General features: G+C 46.1%; 1 pseudogene; it reads right to left on the minus strand.

Annotated features, from left to right (window-relative positions):
* Positions 1-2403: 2403 nt before the first annotated feature.
* On the minus strand, positions 2404-2522 carry LOC143990565 (U2 spliceosomal RNA; annotated as a pseudogene).
* Between the last annotated feature and the right edge of the window lie 18938 nt (positions 2523-21460).

Here is a 21460-nt window from a genome sequence, read left to right on the forward strand (position 1 = left end):
TAATATCGAAACCATGAATCTCCAAGAAGTCATATAACGCTGCTCTTCCTTTTGGGCTTTTCTGACTTCTCACGGTCAGGGATGCTATTTTCATCATGTTATTAGTCAAGTGATTGCAGGGCTTTTCCCACCACCCTCGTCCATTCCCGATGGAAACTCCTCAATCTTGAGTCTATCTTCTTCTGCCTCACTTGAGGAAATATTTCCAAATAACCGGTTCAACCACTCTGACTTTCCTTTTTTCATTCTCATCTTCCGCTTCCTCTAGTCTCTCTAGAACTTATTTTTAAGGACAAGGCATCCACCTGCATGACTCCAGACTCCTCCACTACCTCTGCAGGTTTTGGTGCAAAGGTGTTCTCTTGCACCTCCATCTCCTTCTCACTTTCGGTATTCCTTCTTCAGTTGGCCCCTCACTCTTTTCCACATCTGCACCTGGAACCTCTAGAATCCCACTTTGAGTTTCCTCCACAATCTGGGTCACCTCACTTGGTGCCACTTAGGCCTCTTCTTGTTGTTCTCCTCCTTCTGGATTCTTCTTCTTTTCTTCATCTTCTGTATCCTTGGTTTTCTTCTCCTCTTCTTCCACTTTTCTCTTAGGACAATCTGCTTTTGTGTGTGATGATCCCATACACAGGTATTATCTTCATGGCCATATTCCACGCACTTCTTGCAGTATGTGGGCATGCCAGCAAAAAATAATTAACCCCTACTTCCATTAATTCAAACAATAGGTGGCGATCTACTCTACTCTGCCATTGGGGTCTTTTTTAAAAGTTACAAGGAACCATCTCTTTCCATTCCAAACATTGACCCATTTCCTTGGAACGTGACTTTGTCACTATATCTGTAAAGAAACTGTTCCACCTCCCAGTTGGGAAATAAATGGGTTGTACATATGTACCGTAACCATTTTTGCCTGATGCTGGAATAGAAGCAGTACTTTAATTCCTTCAAAAAGGGGGTTATTTTGATGAATGTATCAGGAGTAAACCCTCTCACAGGCTCCAGTGCTGTTCAATGTCGCATCCAATGTCCCCCGTGCAAAAAAATCTTGAACACAAAAATACTCTTCCAAAGAAATATTCAAAAGTGGGCCAAAAATGTTGTTATACAGGAAACGAAGATTCTTCTCTCACAGAATCCTGGTCCCACAATAAAGCGCAGAGTATCCTTCATGCTACATGAGTCTGAAGCGGAAGACTCATTGCAATCACCTCCTTTCTTCTCTCTTCTCCTTTGGAAATCCATTCTTCAGAAACAAATAGGTAATGAGCCTTCTGTCCAAAAAACAAATAAGTAATGAGCCGCATATTCCTCCCTCAAATCCAAGGATCTGATATTAAAATTACAGACTTGAGATGACTCCCAAGCTGTTGATCGAACTTGCAAAACTTCAGGCAGCGCTGAACCCAATAGCAGCAAGAACCTGACCAGTGAAGGAGCAGGTTAACAAGGCCAAGCCCAGCTGGTGCCTTTGGTAAACCTCCTAGTTTTGATCCTAAGAGCTTTGCCAAAAGGGCGAGAAGCGATAGCCCATAATTATTCTCTTTTCCAAGCGAGTGGTGCCCTGCCCACAACCAAGAGCTCGCTGAGAGGAGCTGCCCGTCTGCCCTTCCCCCATGTCTAGACCGGGTGGAGACACCGTTAAGCATCTTTTCACCCCTTTCCGGGCTTGTGGCCTAATCCCTTCCTGCTGACCTAGATACACATTTCTAACACCTGCCCAACACCTGACAAGCACTTTCTGACCTTGAAACTGACCAGCTGACAGCCCACAGCTCTAATTGCACAGATCCAGGTGCTTCTCGTTGATGCTCAACGAGGGAAAATCATTTGCATGGGACCGCTTCCTGGACACGTGGATGAAAGGTGAAAGTCTGGGACCCACTAGAGGGAGACACAGGCTGCCGAATGAAGACTCGGGCAGGGACTGCTTTTTAGCAAGCTTGCTGTACTAAGGGACAGGAATGGAGCAAAGTCAGCCCTGTTGCAATGGCTGAGCTGGGCTGCTGCTCTCCAAACTTACACCGGCAGAAAAAAAGGTTTAATTTTTGGCCTTTCATAGAAAGTTCATTCAAACTCTAGCTAGCTGCCTTGTCAAAATGTGTCTACTTTACTTACTGACTTCATAAGTTTGGCTTCTTGCAACTACTGCCACTTCACCTGCTGCTTCCTGAGCAAAAAAATATGGAGGGAGAAAGAAAGAGGCCAAGAAACTGACATGAAGCAAAAACACCAGTACACACAAGGGTTCAATGCAAGTTTATTGCAAAAATGAAAAACATACAGACAGCTTGTGAGCAAAAGTAACATTGCAAGTGAGTAAGCAAGCAAAAGGATGAGGAGGATGGAGGAGAATTTGCTGTTTGAATTCATTCTGTTTTTGGAAACTGCATAAGAGAGGGGTGCACCGGTCCTGGAGGTACTGCAATACCAGGTCGATGTGTGGAGTGGACAGAGCAAGCTCTTCTTCCATCTCCCTGTTCTAAAAATCCATTTAATATATGGTCCCCAGATAGGGGACTGGCAGACCTAGCTGGGACCAAGGCTCTTTGAGGGCACTGAATGCCTCTTGCCTTGTGATTATGGGCACTCGCATTTGGGGGAACGGTGCTCTTTGTGAGCTGTATGCCTGGGGACCCCTGAGGTGGTGTTACTTGGATTCAGGTCCGTGCCAAGACACTCCCCCCCCCCCCCCCCAAGACACACAGACTTTGGATATGTAGAGGCCATGTTAGCAATAGACTGAATCACACTATTGGGACACAAACTCTTAGATGCTAATATCATCACCTCCAGCCACCTTTCTGTATCTTGTATAATGTAAATGAGTCTAGTCTGGCTTGACACAGATTCTAAAGAGTATTTCACCTATTGTTGTGTTGTTGTTTGTGGTAATTAACCTGCAATTGAATTGTTAGTGAGCAGAAAAGTCTTATCCCTCAGTCAACTAGTCTGAGTGTTGATTTAGATAATTAGCTCATGCTAATTAGGTTAGGTTTTAGTCTTCTACTGTATTATAAATACTTGGCATTTTGGCTCTAATAAAGGAGTCCATGTTTAGCAGCTAAGCAAGTCTAGTCTTGTTTTGTGCTTGTGTGCGGTTGGAATATCTATATTAAGACGTAGGAAGCGGTATACTGACTGAAGCACTCAGAGTGTGGGATTGGTTCCGTCACAGGGACGTATCAGATATTAAACTGATAAGAACAGATTTTTTTTTTTTTTTTTTTACCACTCAGACTGAATCACTCAAACTCGGCATTAAACCAGCACTCGACACCTTCACTGAGCCGTGTTCTGTACGTCATTTGTGGCGTTTAAACACAAAAGGATAAAATCTCTCGCTCTCGCTCTCTCTCGCCAATACATAAAACATCCTCGCCATCACCCAATCCACACAATCTTTTTCAGACACCACCAACTTTTTCTTCACAAAGGCACATCAGGTTTCCCACAGCAGATATCACAAACATCTTGCGTTGCTTTCCTTTATCTCCTCCCACCAAACCAAGAACACCAAATTCGTAAGACAAACCTTCTACCTCCACCACCCTTTGCACGAAACCACACAGCAGCTTCCAAAATTCTTTTGCAAATAAACATTCCCAGAACATATCTCACATTCTCAGTTCCTCCACAGCCTTCTCTCGGACATACCTCCTGCCTCACCAAGTCTCTAGATTTTAAAAAGGACACCACACCACCTCCACTTGCCGATTAGTTATCCCTTTTATCAGCAGGTTCTTCCAGCATGCCTGAGCTTTTTTCTGACTTAAACCCAGGATGTTCGTTGGCAGTTCACCTCTCCTTAACCACTTCCATAAGGACTCTTTTTTTTTCCGAGCCCCTTCCCCCAACTCTTGTAACTGTTTCATTCATTTTTAAATAATAAACAGTTGACAGCATGGACATAGGCTTGGTTAAATCTTTCTCACACCATCCCTATTTCAATAATGGCCAACCAATCAAATACCGCATTAATGCGGCTACTTTCCCTCCTGAATGGAAGGTCTTATGGTGAACCATCCACCACTGAACTTCCAGGAAGTGGGCAATATTAGGAAAGTTATACCCTCCCATTTGCACACTTTTCATCACAACTTCCCTTGCAACCTTTTCCATTTTGGAACCCCAGAAAAAACAAACATGATTCTTGTAATTTTCTGTACCCATCTCTTATTGGGTGGAAAGATAACTGAAAAGTACAGCAAAATAGGCAAAATCACGGACTTTATAATCAAGGTCTTTCCAGAGAAGGACAATCTCCTGGTTTTCCATAGACTACGTTTTTTTTTCTCCACCTTCTCAACCCCTTTAGCAGCGTTTATCTGGTTCACCAAGTTTTTTTCTTTTTAAATGAACTCCTAATACTTCAACCTCCTGCACAATCTTTAGTTACTTTTGGGCACGTCACACATGCCACTCAGAACACACACACTGCTCTTACCCCAGTTAACACTCAGACCAGACATTGAACCAAAAATACTCAACTGAAGTTCCTCCCTTGACAAGTCCTTAGCAGAGCTACACAGAAAATTAACATCATCCATGTAACACATAGCTTTTACAGGTACATTCTCACAGTCAGGCACAAACACACCTTTAAAGCCATTATCTCCCACCAGATGTCTCAACAAAGGTTCAATCACACAAATGAAAACAACAGGGGGCACCCCTGCCTTACCCCAGACTTCACCTCCACCCCCCCAGACAATCTCCCATTGACCAGAATCTGACTACTGATCCCTTGGTATAAACACTCTACTAATCTTACGAATTTCTCCGGAACCCACAGCTGCCTCAGTACAATGAAGAGAAAGGAGTGTGCCACACGATCGTACGCCACCAAGGCCAACGGCATATTGTTGCACTGAGCATAATAAACCATATCCCTCAGGAGGATTCGATTTCTGAAATCCTTTGACCGGGCACCGCACAGACTTGCCATTCTCCAATCTTCCTTATCCTATCAGCCATTAAATTTATAGTCACAATTAAGCAACGTAATGGGGCGCCAGTTCTAAATTTCCTGTTGATCTCCTTTCTTCTTATAAAGTAAGGTAATAATTTCCTTCTTCATTGAAGCTGACAGTCTTTTTTCTTCCATGCAGGTCCTCGCTTCACATAACTGATCCTTCAGGACAGGCCAGAATTCCACATAGAAGTCGACAGCTAAGCCATCCCCTCCAGGGGTCTTGTTCTTTATCATCTTCTTTACCACACCTTCCACTTCATCGTCCTCCACAGGTTCCACTAGCATCCCGACATCTTCCTCACTCAGATTTCCTTCCACCACCTTACAGTATTCCTGCATTTGTTCTCCAGAAGCACTTCCACTTCCACCATACAAATCGATGTAGAAAGATCCAATAGCATTCATCCTCCTTTCACCGCTCACCTCCTCCTCATCTTCCAATACTGACCAAAACACCTTCTTAGGACCAAAGAAAGCAGAGCACTGTTCATCCTCTTCCATGTCCTGTACTTTGGCACTAAAGATGATACCTTTCCCGCGTTCTTTCAACCTCCATATTCCGGGCTTCACGCACCTCCTTCAACTCTTCCTCCACCTCCATCGTCTTGCACCGAAATAAAAAGTGCAACCTCTCCACCAACCTCCTCTCCTCTTTGTTTCCTTCTAGCCACCTCCACTCCTAGCTTCCTAAAGAATCTACCAATCATCATCTTGGCCCAATCCCACCATTTCAAAACATCCACAAACCCACACTTTTTAAAAGTAAGCCACTCAAAATATTTTTTAAACTTAGAATACACCCCCTCCTCTTTTAGGCAATTAAATTTCCAAATGCCCCTCCCACACACCAAAGCATCATCCAGGAAAAAAGAACCTGAAATCATAGCATGATCTGAAAAGGATACTGGTTCCGTTTGATACCCAGTGACTTTCAAGGCCCGGGATAGAAAAATAAAGTCAATCCTTGATTTGACTGACCCCTTGTCAGAAAAAAAGGTAAAGGAAATGTCACTCTTTTGCACCACCATTGCTGCGTCTTGTAAATGGAAATCGCTCACCAGCTCATTTAAGGCTTTAGAGGTCACATCAATTCCACTCACACAATCGCTCTGCCTTTCCTCACTCCTCCTCACACAATTAAAGTCACCCATTAAGATAGTCGGGACTCTACCAGGCATCCACAATCCACGTTCTCTTTTGTCAGCAGGTGCATAGCAATTAATTATCCTAACACAATTCCCCACCACCTCAGCAACCTGTAACCTCCCCGGCACCACCACCTCATGTGACATACACTGTACATACAGGCTTTTAATTAGGATCCCCAAACCCTTGTTTTTGGATTCACACATCGGAGACCATAAAGAATCCCTACGCTTCCAGTCTTCAACTGGAGCCCTTACCACCCCGCACTCTTGAACACAAATCACATCGGTATTAACCCCCTCCAAAAAATTAAACACTGCAGCTCTCCTCCATCCTGAACACATACTCCTGACATTCAACGAGCTTACTGTAAGAGCCATAACAAAAATTCTTTACAAATAGTGCGTAGCCTAATCAAGTCCCTTGCTTGCCATACTAGCATAAGATACTCTTTTCCGTGTAAACTGAGAACTGGCAGACTCAGAACCTGAGCCTCCATCATCAGGAAAGTCCACACCTTCCTCCCTCCACCTACCCCCTGCTCTCTTGCTCTTTTAGTGGAGGATTGAGTAGACTCATCCATTGAAAGCACAAGTTTTTGACCGCATTCCAAGTTTTCATCACTATCCATTTCTTCATCTCCCTCCTCAATACTTGAAGCCAAACCACTCATCAGCTCAGACAATTGACCAGGACTGGTAAATGCCACACTTCTTTGTTCCACCTCAGGATCACCACATCTTGACTTGCCGATAGTCCATGCACCTCCTCTCCTTCCTGATGACTTGGGACCTCTCCAGCATCCGTCTGAAGTCTTTCACCTACCACAGTACTAAGGCTCCCAGAGTCGACACCAACATCCGCCACCGAACCATCAGTAGCAAGGCCAGAACCGACATTCCTGATCAAAGCCTCCTCCTACTCCGTAGGTACAGCGTCGTTGGCACCAGATCCCGGGGGGAGCAGACTGAGCCGCATCAGCGTGTCCCATACTGCTACCTTCCCCCCCCCCCCCCCCCGTGGTGCCGTACGAAACCTCTGCTGCCTTGCCCTCCTTGCTGCAGTCTTTGCCAATGTCTCATGAAACTCAGTCTCTCTTAGCCGAAAAATATTCCTCACATTGTCTTGCCAAGTGATCTACTTTTTTTACAAATGTCACAAAATTGTCTTTGAATACATTCCCTAGAGGAATGATCCACATTCCCACAGAATCTGCACTTGGCCTCCTGATCACAATCCCCACTTGTGTGGCCATACACACAACAGTTCCCGCAGTAAACAGGTTGGCATGCATAGAAGAGAAAACCCTTCTCCCCACCAATGTTGAAAACAGCAGGGGGCCTCCTCACTCCACCAACACGGCCAGAATCGGAGCGAAACCTCCCATAGAACTGGTACTTCCCTGTCCAAATGTCAAATTTGTTCATCACCTTGTCTCCACCCCGCAATTTATCACAATAGTTCTTCAGGAAAGCCTTAACCAAACTCAGATCAGCAAAGGGGTTGTACATGTGTACAACAGCCTTTTCCTCTTGCATAAAGAATGGTATAATATCCATTTTACGTAACAGGTCATCATCAGTATTCCTAATATTTTCATAGATATTCCAACACATCTCGGAAGAAGAGAAAATAATTTAATATAACCTCTGCTTAGAAATCTTGTAAACGTACAATATCCCTTACCCGTAGGTTCAGGAGCTCCATCAAGACATCAACCACGATCATCCTCAAATTGATTTCGTCCTTCAAATCCGGCTTCACAACGAACCATGAAGGATCTCTCATCCCGGAAGACGCCATCCTTGCACCGTCCAGCACGATGCCTGCTCCTCCGTCCAAGAGAAACCCCGAAGGGGCCCCTGAAGTACGCTCGGATCACCTTAAGAAGGGCGATTGCTTCCCGTTGCCCGGGGACTAAGGCCAATAGCAACAAGGGGGGCCCTCCAAAAAGGGACGCTGCCCCCCAAGTCCGACCGTCGGGTACCCCAGGCACCTCTTAGCCAAGTCACACGCAGTAAAACTACACTTGTTCTTAGCCAAAAGGCCGAGAAGCGATAACCCAATTATTCTCTTTTCCAAGCGATGGGCGCCCTGCCCGCACGAAAGAGCTTGCTGAGAGGAGATGCCCGTGCCCGTCTGCCCTTCCCCCACGTCTAGACCGGGTGGAGACGCTGATACGCATCTTTTCACACCTGGCCGGGCTTGTGGCCTAATCCCTTCCTGCTAGAGATGAGCTGAACACCCCCCCCCCCCCCCCGGTTCGGTTCGCATCAGAACTTCCAAACGGACCACAAATTCGTACGAACTTTAGAACTCCATTGAAGTCTATGGGACTCGAATGCTCGAAATAAAAAGTGCTAATTTTAATGGCTAATATGCAAGATACTGTCCTAAAAAGGGTTTAGGGACATGGGTCAATGCCTATAATGTTTTTAAAAATGGCTGTTTTGGCGGGAACACTGATTTTAATGACGATTAAAGTGGAAAAAAAGGTTAAATATTCCTTTAAATATCGTGCCTGGGGGGTGTCTATAGTATGCCTGTGAAGTGCCTCGTGTTTTGCACAATTGCACAAAATGACATTTAACGGAAAAAAAGTCATTTAAAACTGCTTGCGTTTTTAATGTAATATCTGGTTCCGGCAATATGGATGAAAATCCTTGAGAAAAATGGCATGGGTAGCCCCCCCCCCCCCCCCTGCCCATTAACAGCCGCTTTGGGTCTTGTACGTATATTAAGGGGAACCCCTTACCCATATTAAAAAAAGGAAAGACGTGGGACCCCCAGGCCCTATATACTCAGAACAGCAGTATACAGGCGGTGCAAACAAGACAGGGACTGTGTAGGTTTGTTGTGTTAGGTAGAATCTGTTTGTTATTTTGAACTGGTACATTTTTAAAGTGTAGCTCCAGTCAAAAAAGCTATTTTTAAGCTTTTTGGAAAACATAGGGAAGGGTTATCACCCCTGTATAATTTGTTTTGCTGTCCGTATTTTTTCATCTCACTTTCTGTTGTCTCCTTCCATTTGTAGGAGACATTTGTAAGTTGGAGATTTGAAAGTAGGGGCCTACCCTATATGCTCTGCAGAAATGGCGGAACAAGGTGTTGGTGTTGCCACAACATTGTAAGCCCTCAAAGTGACTCTTGGTGGGCGTTGGAGCGCCCTGCTTTGAACGATTATATCAAGAATTGTAATTACATGCCATTGTTGAACAGTGGTAGAAAAATCGGGCCTTTTGATGGTTGTGGTGCTGGTGCCACAACACTATTTGTACTCTGAGTCAATCTGTGGATAGTATGGCAAGGAACAAAGAGCAACAAAGAAAATAGATCTGAAGTGTGCCGGGGTCACGTGGTCAGTATGCCTAAAAGGGGGCAAAAAATACAGTAGGATGAAAGCTTTAACAACCAGATTGCACTGTGAATTGACATTTAACCTGGGGTGGCGGCAACGAAAGTATGAACCTAGCTGCAGAAAGGGGGAGCGCTAGGAAAGGCAGCAGAGGACCATCCTAGGGTTTGGCAAATGTAACACACAAGCTGGTGTAAACCAATCCGAGCACCACACCTTACTAGGCTCCAAGAACCTGATAACAGAGCCACCCCCAAAAGCTGAATCTCGAACATACAGATCTAACAGCAAGCTGGGGTGCAAATCAGTTGATTGGCTAAAGTAAGCAAGACCTTGGGCCAGAAGCACCACTCCCCCTGGCCCTAGGAACAACAAAACAGCTATAGCCCTGCCTTGAGCACCAGGCTGGTAACCAACGCACAAGGAGACCTGAGAGTATGACAGATATGTCACGAAAATAAGACCCACAATGGGCAGTCGGCTGAGCACAGTTGGGGGACTACTCTGCTGGATCCCCTGAGGATGACTTCAACCGGAAGTGCCGAAAATAAACCAACCTGATCGGTTACCCAACCTGAAATGGTGAGACTCAACTCGATCCGACCTGAAAGAGCTGTGGCCTGATACGAGCTGGAAGAGGCCAAAAAGAAACAGAGAAGCAAGTAGGAGCTGGATGTTAACCATCAGGACTGGAAACCTAAACCGGAAAACATGTCAAGCAGTGACATGAGACAAACCTAACCTGTGACAACAATGTAACCTGCGTGAAGGAAACATGACTGAACAGGAAACATGAGTAGCGCAAGCTGATACAACCAAGAGCAGCAAAAGAACTGAGGCTGCAAGAAAACACCATCTGCAAAAGAAACGCAGTTTGCATGAGAACGTGAATTGACGAAACAACGAGAAAAACCTAGGAAAAATTAGAGAAACCTAGGACACTGGGGACACGAGAGGGAAACCTAGGGAAACGAGAGGGACACGTAACATAGCAAGAGAAACGTAACATAGCATGAGAACCATAATATTCCATGAGAAACAATTTGCATGAAAACTTACCTGCATTAACACACAGCGCATGAGTTAAAAGGAATGTGAGTGGCGAAAGAACAGATGAGGAGACTTGCCACCGAACAAGCCAATTAAAACGATCACCTCAATCTGTTAAACCCATAAGCATGATGGGTAACCCACGGTGGAAGAACATGGACAGCCCCGCTGTGTGAAACAACCAGAGAACATGATAGACCACCTACTCATGACATAACCAGCCCCCTAGTATCTGCTAAATATATGGACGTGGGTGTTGAAATGACAGGACCAACAGCACATGAATGTGAGCCTAATGACATCACCCTAGTGTATGCAGAAGTGAGCCCGAGCAACCTGCAGCGCTAAGACAGGAAATTAAAGGGAACACTCAGGGCTAAAGTACCCACAGTTGGGTAGTAGAAGAGGTGTAAAGGTGAATGTAAAGTATGACGTGTGGACTACAGGCGAGAAGATTGTGGGACGACAATCAATCAAAAACGAAACCTCAGCCCGTAAGGACCTGTAAACGTGACAAACCCTGGATGCAAGCACCAGCTAACAGAAAAGCAGCGAACGAAGGGCAACGACAAGAAAAGCATAAGACATGAAACGTGCGGCATATAGGAATACGTAAGAAACACGAGAAAAGGCAAGAAAACACGAGAAACAAAAGAAACATGGGAAACGCGAGAAGATGCATGAGACACGTAAATCGCATCAGACACGTACAATACATCCGGCACTTAACAAGCATGAGGAACGTAAAATGCCTGAGAATCATGAAATTACACAAGGGTAATGACATGAAAGGCATAAGACATGAAACGTGCGGCACATGGGAAATACATAAGGAAACACGTAAGAAAACACGTGAATACGTCAGAACCATGGGAATACATCAGAAAACGCTAGAAAAACATGGGGAAACGTCAGAAACAAGGGAAACGCAAGAAGTTGCATGAAACACGTAAATGACAACAGCCATGTACATTTACATCTGATACGTAAATTGCATGAGAAACGTAAAATGCCTGAGAACCATAAATGCGTAAGAACTGTAAATCGTTTAAAAACCGTCAACTGCCTGCAAAACGCACGAGAACGCAATTTGTATGAGTAACCGTAAAATTGCATGGAAAACAGTCAAATGTATGAGAAACACCAACTTCATAAGAAAAGTTAATCACATGAGAGACCCAAATCGCGTGAAAAACAAAATTGTGTTAGAACCGTAACTTTCATGAAAAATACCAACTGCATGGAAACCGTGAATTGCATAAACTGTGAATTGCATGTGAAACCATAAAAAACGAGTGAAAAACGTGCGTGAAAACATAATTGCATGAGAACGTAAAACGAAACGAGAACATGATTGCATGAGAACGTAAAACGAAACGAGAACATGATTGCATGAGAACGTAAAACGAAACGAGAACATGATTGCATGAGAAGGCAAAACGAAACGAGAACATGATTGCATGAGAAGGCAAAATGCATGAATACGCCATCGCTATGAGAACGTCATCGCGTGAGAACGTGAATGGACTGAGACCGTAATCGCATGAGAACCATAAAATGCACAAGAACATGAATGGCACATGAATATTAATAGCACAAGAACGCAAATTGCCCAAGAACGTAAACAGCACATAGTACGTGGAGCTCAGACGGGGGGGAGGAGGCCCGCCACGTGGAGCTCAGGCGGGGGATGACAAACCGTGTTAAGCAGTTGATAAACTGTTCGATAGGATACTTCTTTCCATCAACCCATGCTGCTTCCTTTTTTCTGCGCCATAGTAACCAGCGTAGGGGAGAGTCTTTTGTAATATATTGCTATTTAAATGTTACAACTGCAGTGGGTCTGAAGAAGGGGGCTTGTCTCCTGAAACGCATCAAATTCCAACCACAGCATAATGTACATCACCTGAGTTGGAGTTGTCACTTAATATGCTTTTATCTTCTCAACAGTATGTTTCGAGTTCCCCCACTTGAGGAGGGCAGCATCATTATAGGCTTCACCCGTGACCATCAGTTGTGAGACAGAGTCAGCACTGAGGTTTTGAGCCCAGCACTTCTAGGGGTTTGATAACTTTCCTGTCAATTAAGTTTAACCATTCATGCAGGCTGACACGTCCTCCCCCTCCCCCCGGCAGAACACGGGGAGAAGGCAGCGGGCGGGAGAACTGGCTCCCCTGCAGCCATCCGGTGGACTAACCCCCTCCTCCCAAGGCAGGCTAACGCGTCCTCCCCCTCCCCCCAGCAAAACACCGGGAGAAGCGGTTCCCCCACAGCCACCCGCGGACAAACCCCCCACCCCCACTCTGCAGCTCACATCAAAAGCCAGTAGCTCAATTTCATTGGACACTGCACAGAGAAGTCTTGTTCAATAAAACCTGACAGGCATTTCACCCATTTCCTACCATCTTCAGACATACTGTAGTGTAATTGTCAAAAGGAGCAGAGTAGGGTTTTAAAGATAGAGGGGAAGGAATAAAGGGTCTGGAGAGTCCCCGGGACTTTTAAACGGTACCAATTGTAAAGACAGAACAGTCGCATGCTAACAATACAATGAATAAAGTTTTATTTAAAGTACAAATGCATATTAAAAACCATTAATAGAAAAAGTGTGAATACACATATCAAATACTACAGTACAGAATCACAAATATCCATACATGTTACCAATTTGTACAAAGAAATGCTGCATTTTTGTTTACATGTTTCGCTCTCTTGAGCTTCCTCAGGATATTGCAGCGTTTAAAATTAAAAACTGAAAAATAAAATGACAACAAAGTAAATAAATTGCCAATAAATTCCAAAGGATTTTTATTGGACAAAAATTATATACATAATGTTTGATGTCTGTTAATCAGATTTATAATCTAAACCGATAAAGGTTTCTAGTCAAAGTATGTATTAATGTTTAATGAATATCAATTCAAGGACATACATTATTAGTAAATATATATGTACTGATACATTTAACATAAAAAATACATTTCTTGTTCAAGCAAGAGCACTAAACAAGACAAAACAATCTAGTTACAACAATGGCCGTCTTACCCAGTGGGTCAAAGCTCCATGCTTGTTGAAAAAGAATCTATTTAAGCTGACTTTTATAAATAAAGATAACCAACTGAAACTACGCCACAGAAGAGCATCGGCAGTCCCCGGCAATCTGCAGAGGCACTAGATAATTTTTGAATGCGTAAGGAATGTAAGTTTAGGTGTAAAAAATAGTATCTGAGAAAGCAAATATTGATCGTATAAGAACATACCTGGAGAATGACAACAATATAATATATAGAGTCAATGCAAGCTGAATGGGGCAATATGCCTTTAGATATCTGGGTGTTGTCAGATTGAGCTTAAAATGTAATCCTCTGAATATGTGGGTAGCCTATAGGGATTAAGGGCAAAAGGATTTTTTTGAAGCATATAGTATAAGTTCAAAGAGACCAAGAGGGAGGTCCCATGCAACTAAAACTTTTTATTTTAAAAAGTTTATATAAGAATCTTCTCAAAATGTGTTCTAATGAAATTGTAAATATACCTTGCAAAGAAATGAGATCAAGAGTGCTGTAACGATCAATCATAGCCTCTGCAGAGTATCATAAGATCCTTCTCCGTCAATTGCCAAGTAGGTAATGACGGTGAAGCTGTTTAAATCTCGTGCCCCCAGCCCGGCGGCGTCTGACGTCACCGCCAGGCTGCGGGCGTGTTATTAGAGGATGATTGCCCTTGATGTGAAAGGTTTTGGTTACTGTGCATGCGTGAGCGACGTGACTTACGTCCTGCTTGCGCACCGGCCATCTTGGATGATGGCAAACATCAAGGTGTTGCCCAAATTCTAGTGCTGCGCATGCGTGGACGACGAAAAAAACGTCGTTCTCGCGCAGGCGGCCATCATGGATACTGGCAGTGACTATGAACTAAAGAGTCTTTTAAAGAGCGTGATCTTCTATAGGTGACTCCCGGAAAATCCGGAAGATGCTTAGCTAGTATTGGATCCCCTTTCAGAAGATACCAGTACCTTTGGAGAATGTCCTGTATTTGTAGATGTTGTTCATTAAAGGTAGTTATAAGTCTAACTCCAGGAAACACTGGTTGGTTTTTGACCATGTATCAGAGCCACCCTGTCCTGTTTTTTAGCTTGTGAATATGCACGTTTGAGGCATTTATTGCCGTAGCCTCTTTGGCGTAGACGCAATCTCAGCTTCTTGGCTTCAGATGCAAAATCATTATAATTGCTACAATTATGTCTAAAACGTAGGTCATTCCCGTAGGGAATACTCGATATCAGAGGGGACGGGTGTGAACTCGATGCGTGCAGCAAGGAATTTTGCCGCAGTAGATTTACGGTGGTAGAGTGGACCTCACCTTTGGGATTAGCAAAAATTTGTACATCTAAAAAGGTTATTCTGGAGAGGCTTTTTTCCATAGTGAACTTCAAATTGAAGGAATTAACCCCCAATAGGTTCACAAAAGTGACTAGATCTGTTTCAGTGCCCGTCCAAATGAAAAAATATCATCGATAAACTCCGCCATATTGTGATTAAATCAAAAAAATTTGAAGATTTTCCTGACGAAAAATATGACGCTCCCATCCCCCCCAGGTAACGGTTGGCATATGAGGGGCACATTTGGTCCCCATAGCCACACCCTGCACCTGGAGGTAATGGGAGCACCCAAACATAAAACTGTTATTTGTCAGAATAAAACGTAAAGGATTCAAGATGAATTGCATGTAGTAATATGGAGTTTTACTGTCCTCCACTATGAAGCTTTCCACAGTGCGGACACCTAAATCATGAGGAATTGAATTGTAGAGAGTCTCCACATCCAGAGTCACTAACCAAGTCCCCTCTGATATCGAGATACCATCCACGGCTCGTAACAGGTCAGAAGTGTCCTGTAGGTATGACGTTAGACATTCAACATATGGACGTAGAAAATCATCCACAAGGGCACTGGCATGTTCGGTTAAACAGCCCCGCCCCGAGACTATGGGGCATCCAGGGGGGTTTTTGGGGATGTTTGTGTACCTTGGGTAAGGCATAAAGGGTAGGGGTTTTGGGATTCTGGACATTTAAAAATTCCCATGTCTTTTTTTTGTAATCAATCCTTGTCGATAGCCTAATTCAATCAATTTGCCATATTGGGCATTAACATGTCCAATGTGGCTTTCTGGGATTTTCCGATACCATTCCTTATTTCTAAGTAAATTGGACACCATTTCTTCATACTGTGCAACGTCCATCACTACGAGATTACCCCCCCTTGTCAGCAGGTTTTATCATGATGTTCGTATTCGATCTTAGGAGGGAGAGTAGTTGGGCATTCAAGCAGACTCTTCTAACCAAACACTACACTGAATATCCTCAATAGGACATGCTGTGTCCAAGGAAATGCACAACAAACAGAAAAACAGCAGCTGTCTACATGAGCCTAGCAACATGGTCACAAGTACTAGACCTCATGGAGGCTATTAAAATGATAGAACGCATATTCCATACTATTTAGGACACTATGCTAGTTTCTAATAGGAAGCGCCACACAGGGGAAGCCTGTGGCTGGCACCCCCCCTTCCCTCCGGCAGTGACATCAGGAGAAGGAGGTGGGTGGGCGAAAGGGCGAGCCTGAGACAGAAACCTCCACCCCCCTCCCCTCCAGCAGAGGCAGCCGGAGAAGGAGGCAGGCGGGAGGAAGGCTCCCCCGTGCAGACAGAAGCTTCCGGCGGGTGAACCCCCCCCACCCACCGATGCCCACCAACTGAGCCAGCGGGGGCCAAAAGCATCCCCGTCCACGAGCCCCAGAGCAGCAGAATGTCGTCCTTCCAACCCGCCGGAAGTGACGTCAGCCACATGAGAGCCTGCGTCCACGAGAGGAGGAAGCAGAGGAGGGCAGGCTTTATGCAGCCTGACGCCTCCTACAAACACAGGCTGCCCTGCGGTCAGCCTTACCTAAGTCCTCACAGTTACTCTTGGTGGGCACAGGAACGGGCCCTGCTGTGAAATATTATAGCAAGAATTGTAATTACATGCCCCTGTTAAACAGGGGCTGAAAAATTGGGCCTTAGGTACTGGTGCCACGACACTGCAACCTCTCCCATATACTCTAGTTGTGGTGCAGGAATGAGCCCTGCTGCAAAGCATTGCATCAAAAATTGTAATTAAACGCCCCTGTTAAACAGGGGATGACAAATTGGGCTGGTGGCATCACCCAGAACCAAAAATGTTCTTCCAACATATCAGCGGAGGAGGAAGAGGATAGACAATCAACATAACAGGACAGTCACTCAGCATCAGCATAGGCAGGGATGTGGTATTTCAAAAAAAAATTATTCGGTTACATCAGCTTCAGGTGCTTGGTAGCTGTGGGTGATCCAAGACTGATTCATCTTTATGAAGGTCAGTCGATCAACCGAGTCAGAGGACAGGCGCACCCTGTGATCGGTAACAAAGCCACCAGCAGCACTGAAGGTGCGTTCCGAAAGAACGCTGGATGCAGGACAGGCCAGTAGCTCAATTGCATACTGTGCAAGCTCTGGCCAGTGATCCATCCTCAAGACCCAGTAAGCCAGAGGATTTTCGGTTGGAAAGGTGTCCAAGTCTGACCTTGCCCCTAGGTATTCCTGCACCATGTAAATCAGACGCTGGCGATGGGTGCTGGAACCGATCATACCTTGGGGATGCGGACTAAAAAATTGTCTGAACGCATTGGTCAGACGGCTACCTTCTCCACCGCTCCTTCTGACCGATGCCTCAGCAAAACATTGTCCAGGACCAGGAGATGTCTCATCCTCTGCCCCCTCTGCGATGGTAGGATAAGGTCGGCAACCTTACCCTTGTATAGTGGATCAAGGAGAGTGGCCAGCCTGTAATGGTCCCTCTCCTTGATCCGAAGAATACGAGGATCCTTCCGCAAGCTTTGCAGGATCAGGGAGGCCATGCAGCATAGGTTAGCTGAGGCATTCAGTCCAGAGTCCTCTGGGTCACTAAGGACAACATGATCCGCAGCTACCTCCTCCCAGCCACGTACAAGTCCATGGGTTTCTTGGGACTATAAATCATCCCTACTAGACTGCTGCTTTTGCTGATGCTGTGTGCCAGCCTCCACCTCCATGCTGACACAATCATCATCCTCCTCCTCCTCCTCCTTCCTGTGTGATGGGTGGGACAGCAGAAACACTGTCTGGATAAAGGGGGCCTTGAGAGGCAAGGAAGTCCTCCTCTTCCTGCCTCTGTTCTGCCTCAAGTGCCCTGTCCATTATTCCACGCAGCGTATGCTCCAAGAGGTACAGTGTCACTGATGCATGCACTGTCACTGCTCACCATCCTTGTGGCTTCCTCAAACGGTGAAAGGACAGTGCATGCATCCCTGATCATGCCCCACTGGTGTGGTGAGAAAAAAAAACGAGCTCCCCTGACCCTGTCCTGGTGCCGTAGTCACACAGGTACTCATTGATGGCCCTCTGCTGCGTGTGCAGCCTCTGCAGCATGGCCAACGTTGAGTTCCACCTGGTGGGCATGTCACATATAAGGTGGTTCTTGGGCAGGTTCAACTCCTTTTGGAGCTCAGCCAGCAGAGCACAGGCATTAAATGATCGGCGGAAATGCACACAGACTTTCCTGGCCTGCTTCAGGACATCCTGTAAGCCCGGGTACCTGCCCAAGAACCACTGCACCACCAGGTTAAAGACGTGAGCCACACAGGGCACATGGGTCAGTAGCCCCTGTCAGAGGGCGGAGAGGTGGTTGGTGCCATTGTCGCAAATCACCATTCCCAGCTTAAGCTGGTGTGGAGTCAACCATCTCTCGGCCTGCCCCTGCAGAGCTGACAAAATATCTGCCCCAGTGTGGCTCCTGTCCCCCAAACAAACCAGCGCAAGCACGGCATGGCATAGTTTTGCCTGCGTACTTGCGTAGCCCCTTGAACACCTACGGAGCACCGCTGGTTCTGAGGACAGAGCACTGGAAGAGGCCATGGAGGAGAGCGATGTGTCACAACCAGTAGTAGCATTTTGGAGGCGTGGTGGCGGAACAACCTCCAACACTACTGCACCTTGTCCTGCATCCTTCCCAGCTGCCCGAAGAGTGACCCAATGGGCCGTGAAAGACAGGTAACGTCCCTGTCCATGCCCACTGACCGCCCTGTCCAGCGAGGCAAGGACATTTCCAACCACATGCCGGTAGAGAGCCGGAATCGCCTTCCGTGAGAAAAAGGGGCGTTTGGGGACCTGCCACTGAAGAACCGCACATTGTACAAACTCACGGAAGGGGGCCGAGTCTACCAACTGAAAAGGCAGCAGTTGAAGTGCTAGCAATTTAGCCAAGCTAGCATTCAACCGCTGGGCATGTGGATGGCTGGGAGTGAACTTCTTTCGACGGTCCAGCAGCTGGGGCAGGGAAATTTTCCTGCTATAATCGGATGTGGGTGTACTGCTAAGCAGAGTGCCCGGAAGCACTTGGCTGTGACACATCTAATTCTACACCTTCATTCCTCTCAGTGCAGGTTTCAGAGAGGACTGAAGGTCTAGTGGGGTTGGAGATCCCAGCTGATGAGGAGCAAGGAGAGGTCTGCTTTGTTCTTTGCTGTGGGTCTTTGAGGTACGCTTGCCAACGAGCTGCATGGCAGGTCAACATATGTCTGATGTGGTGCCCAAGCGGCTGATGTTTTGGCCACGCGAGATACGCTTGAGACATATGTTGCAAATAGCAGCGGTGCGATCTCATGCACTCGTCTCAAAAAAGGCCCACACCAAAGAACTTTTAGGATAACGCGCAGAGGCAGTGCCCTGCACAGGCGGAGCTCTGCGGTGGGATTCAGTCAGTGTGCTGCCCCTAAGCTGGCCCCCGGAGGCCATCCTGCCTCGTTGGAGATGTGCCTCCTCCTCCTCCTCCCTCCTACCAGGCACCCACGTGGAGTCAGTGCCCTCATCATCCCCTACCTCTTCATCACTGGAGCAAACCTGGCAGTATGCTGCGGCTTATGGAACATGACTGCTAGATTGCTGTCCTTCTTGAGCATCCCCTCTCTCTGCGCTCACGCTACTGCCTTCCTCTAGCTGAGTATCATCATCAGAGCCCACAAAACACTGGGCATCCTCCTGGAGCGTGTACCCAACACTGTGCTCAAAGAGTTTAGGGGATTCCTCAGGAGGACATGGTGGGTCTAGGGAAGGAGTCACTGATGATGACATTGAGATTGAGGGAAGAGATTGTATTGGCAGCTGCTTTGCTACTACCATGAGCCTGGGTGAGAGAGGATGAGGATGAAGAGGGCTTGGTCGTCCACTCTACCAAGTATTCTGCATTATGCAGCTCAACACGTCCAGCTGCCGAAAATAAGGACAAGCGTGTCCCATGGCCACGTGCTGATGACAATGCACCGTGTCCACGACCAGCACTGTTGTCTCTAGACACAGAGCCTGCTTGCCCTCTTTTATTGGCTCGTGCCTGTCTGCCTCTCCTTGTTGGCCTTCCAGACATGGTAATGGCCTGCAGGGAGATGGGAAAACCAGCAATTGGGTAGTGTATATTGTGCTGGAGACACAAAACACCCACTAACTCTTGCAGATGCCTTTATTATAGAACACCAGCAATAAAGGGTAGATATAGGTGTATACTGTGCTGTGCTGGAGGCACACAACATCAACTAACTCCTGCAGATGGCTCAATTAGAGAACAGCAACAATGGGTAGATACAGGTATATTCTGCGGTGCAGGCACACAGACAACACCCAGTCGCCCACTAATTCCTGCAGATGGCTCAATTAGAGAACACTCAGAACAGCAATGAAGGGCAGATGCAGATGTTGTGTGGTGAAGGCACACAGACAACATCCACTAACTCCTGCAGACACCGGAATACTACACAAGGTCACCGCACTGGCAGCCTTATATAGTGAGGGGCGTGTACTACACAGCCTGAGCTATAATTGGCCACAGGCATCCTGCCTGTGGCCAATCATGGCTCTCCTCGCTGCCCGCGCTGTGATTGGCCAAGCATGGGGGGTCACAGTGCATGCTTGGCCAATCATGAGCCAGCAATGCACTGCGATGGCACAGTGTGTTGTGGGCCGTGAGCACCACGTGAATTTGGCACGAACGGCCCACAGAGTTCTGCCTTTGCTGAAAGGGCGAACAGCCGGTGTTCGAGTCGAACATGCGTTCGACTCGAACACCAAGCTCATCCTTATTCTTGACTTCATGCGGATCACCTTTTTTTTACAGTAGAGTAATGATGCCTTCCTTCATTGACTTAAATATCTTCTTCCCCATACAGAGACTAATGACTTCAAGAAGTTGTTCCTTCATCTTAGACCAAAAGCGTAAGTAAAATTCTGCAGGAAGCCCATCGCCTCCAGGTGTCTTGTTTTTCTTCATACTTTTCAGTACATCTTCTACCTCTTCTGCTGTTAATATATCCAGGATGACCTCTGCTTCTTTGTTCCCCAAATTCCCTTCCACCACTTTGCAGTATTCCTCAATCTCCTCCGTTTTGGCACACCTTCCGCCTCCATACAAATCTTCATAAAAGATCTTAATTGCTTCCTTCATTCTCTCCCCCTGCACTTCCTCCTCCCCCTCCAGCGCCATATGCATAGCTTTCTTAGGCCCAAATTTTTTTTGAAGAAATACCACAAACATCTCTCTCTCTCCTCCATCTCCTCCACTTTAGCACTGAACACAATCCCTTTCCCTTTTTCCTTTATCAACGCATTCCTCTGTTCCCTCACCATTTTAATTTCTTCCTCCACACCCATCTTTTTACATTTTAAACAAGAAGTGCAATCTATTCACTAGACACGCCTCCTCCTCCATGTTTTTTTTTTCTCCCCCCCCCCCCCTTCCCATCCTCAAAAAAAAACAAAAAAAAAAAAACACCAATTTCCTCCTTCGTCCAGTCCCACCACTCCAGCACATTTTTAAACCCACGTTTTT

The sequence above is a fragment of the Lithobates pipiens genome, unplaced genomic scaffold (assembly GCF_037356315.1).
Source record: "Lithobates pipiens isolate NorthernLeopardFrog02 unplaced genomic scaffold, aLitPip1_a1.2 Scaffold_18, whole genome shotgun sequence".
Taxonomy (NCBI): Eukaryota; Metazoa; Chordata; class Amphibia; order Anura; family Ranidae; genus Lithobates; species Lithobates pipiens.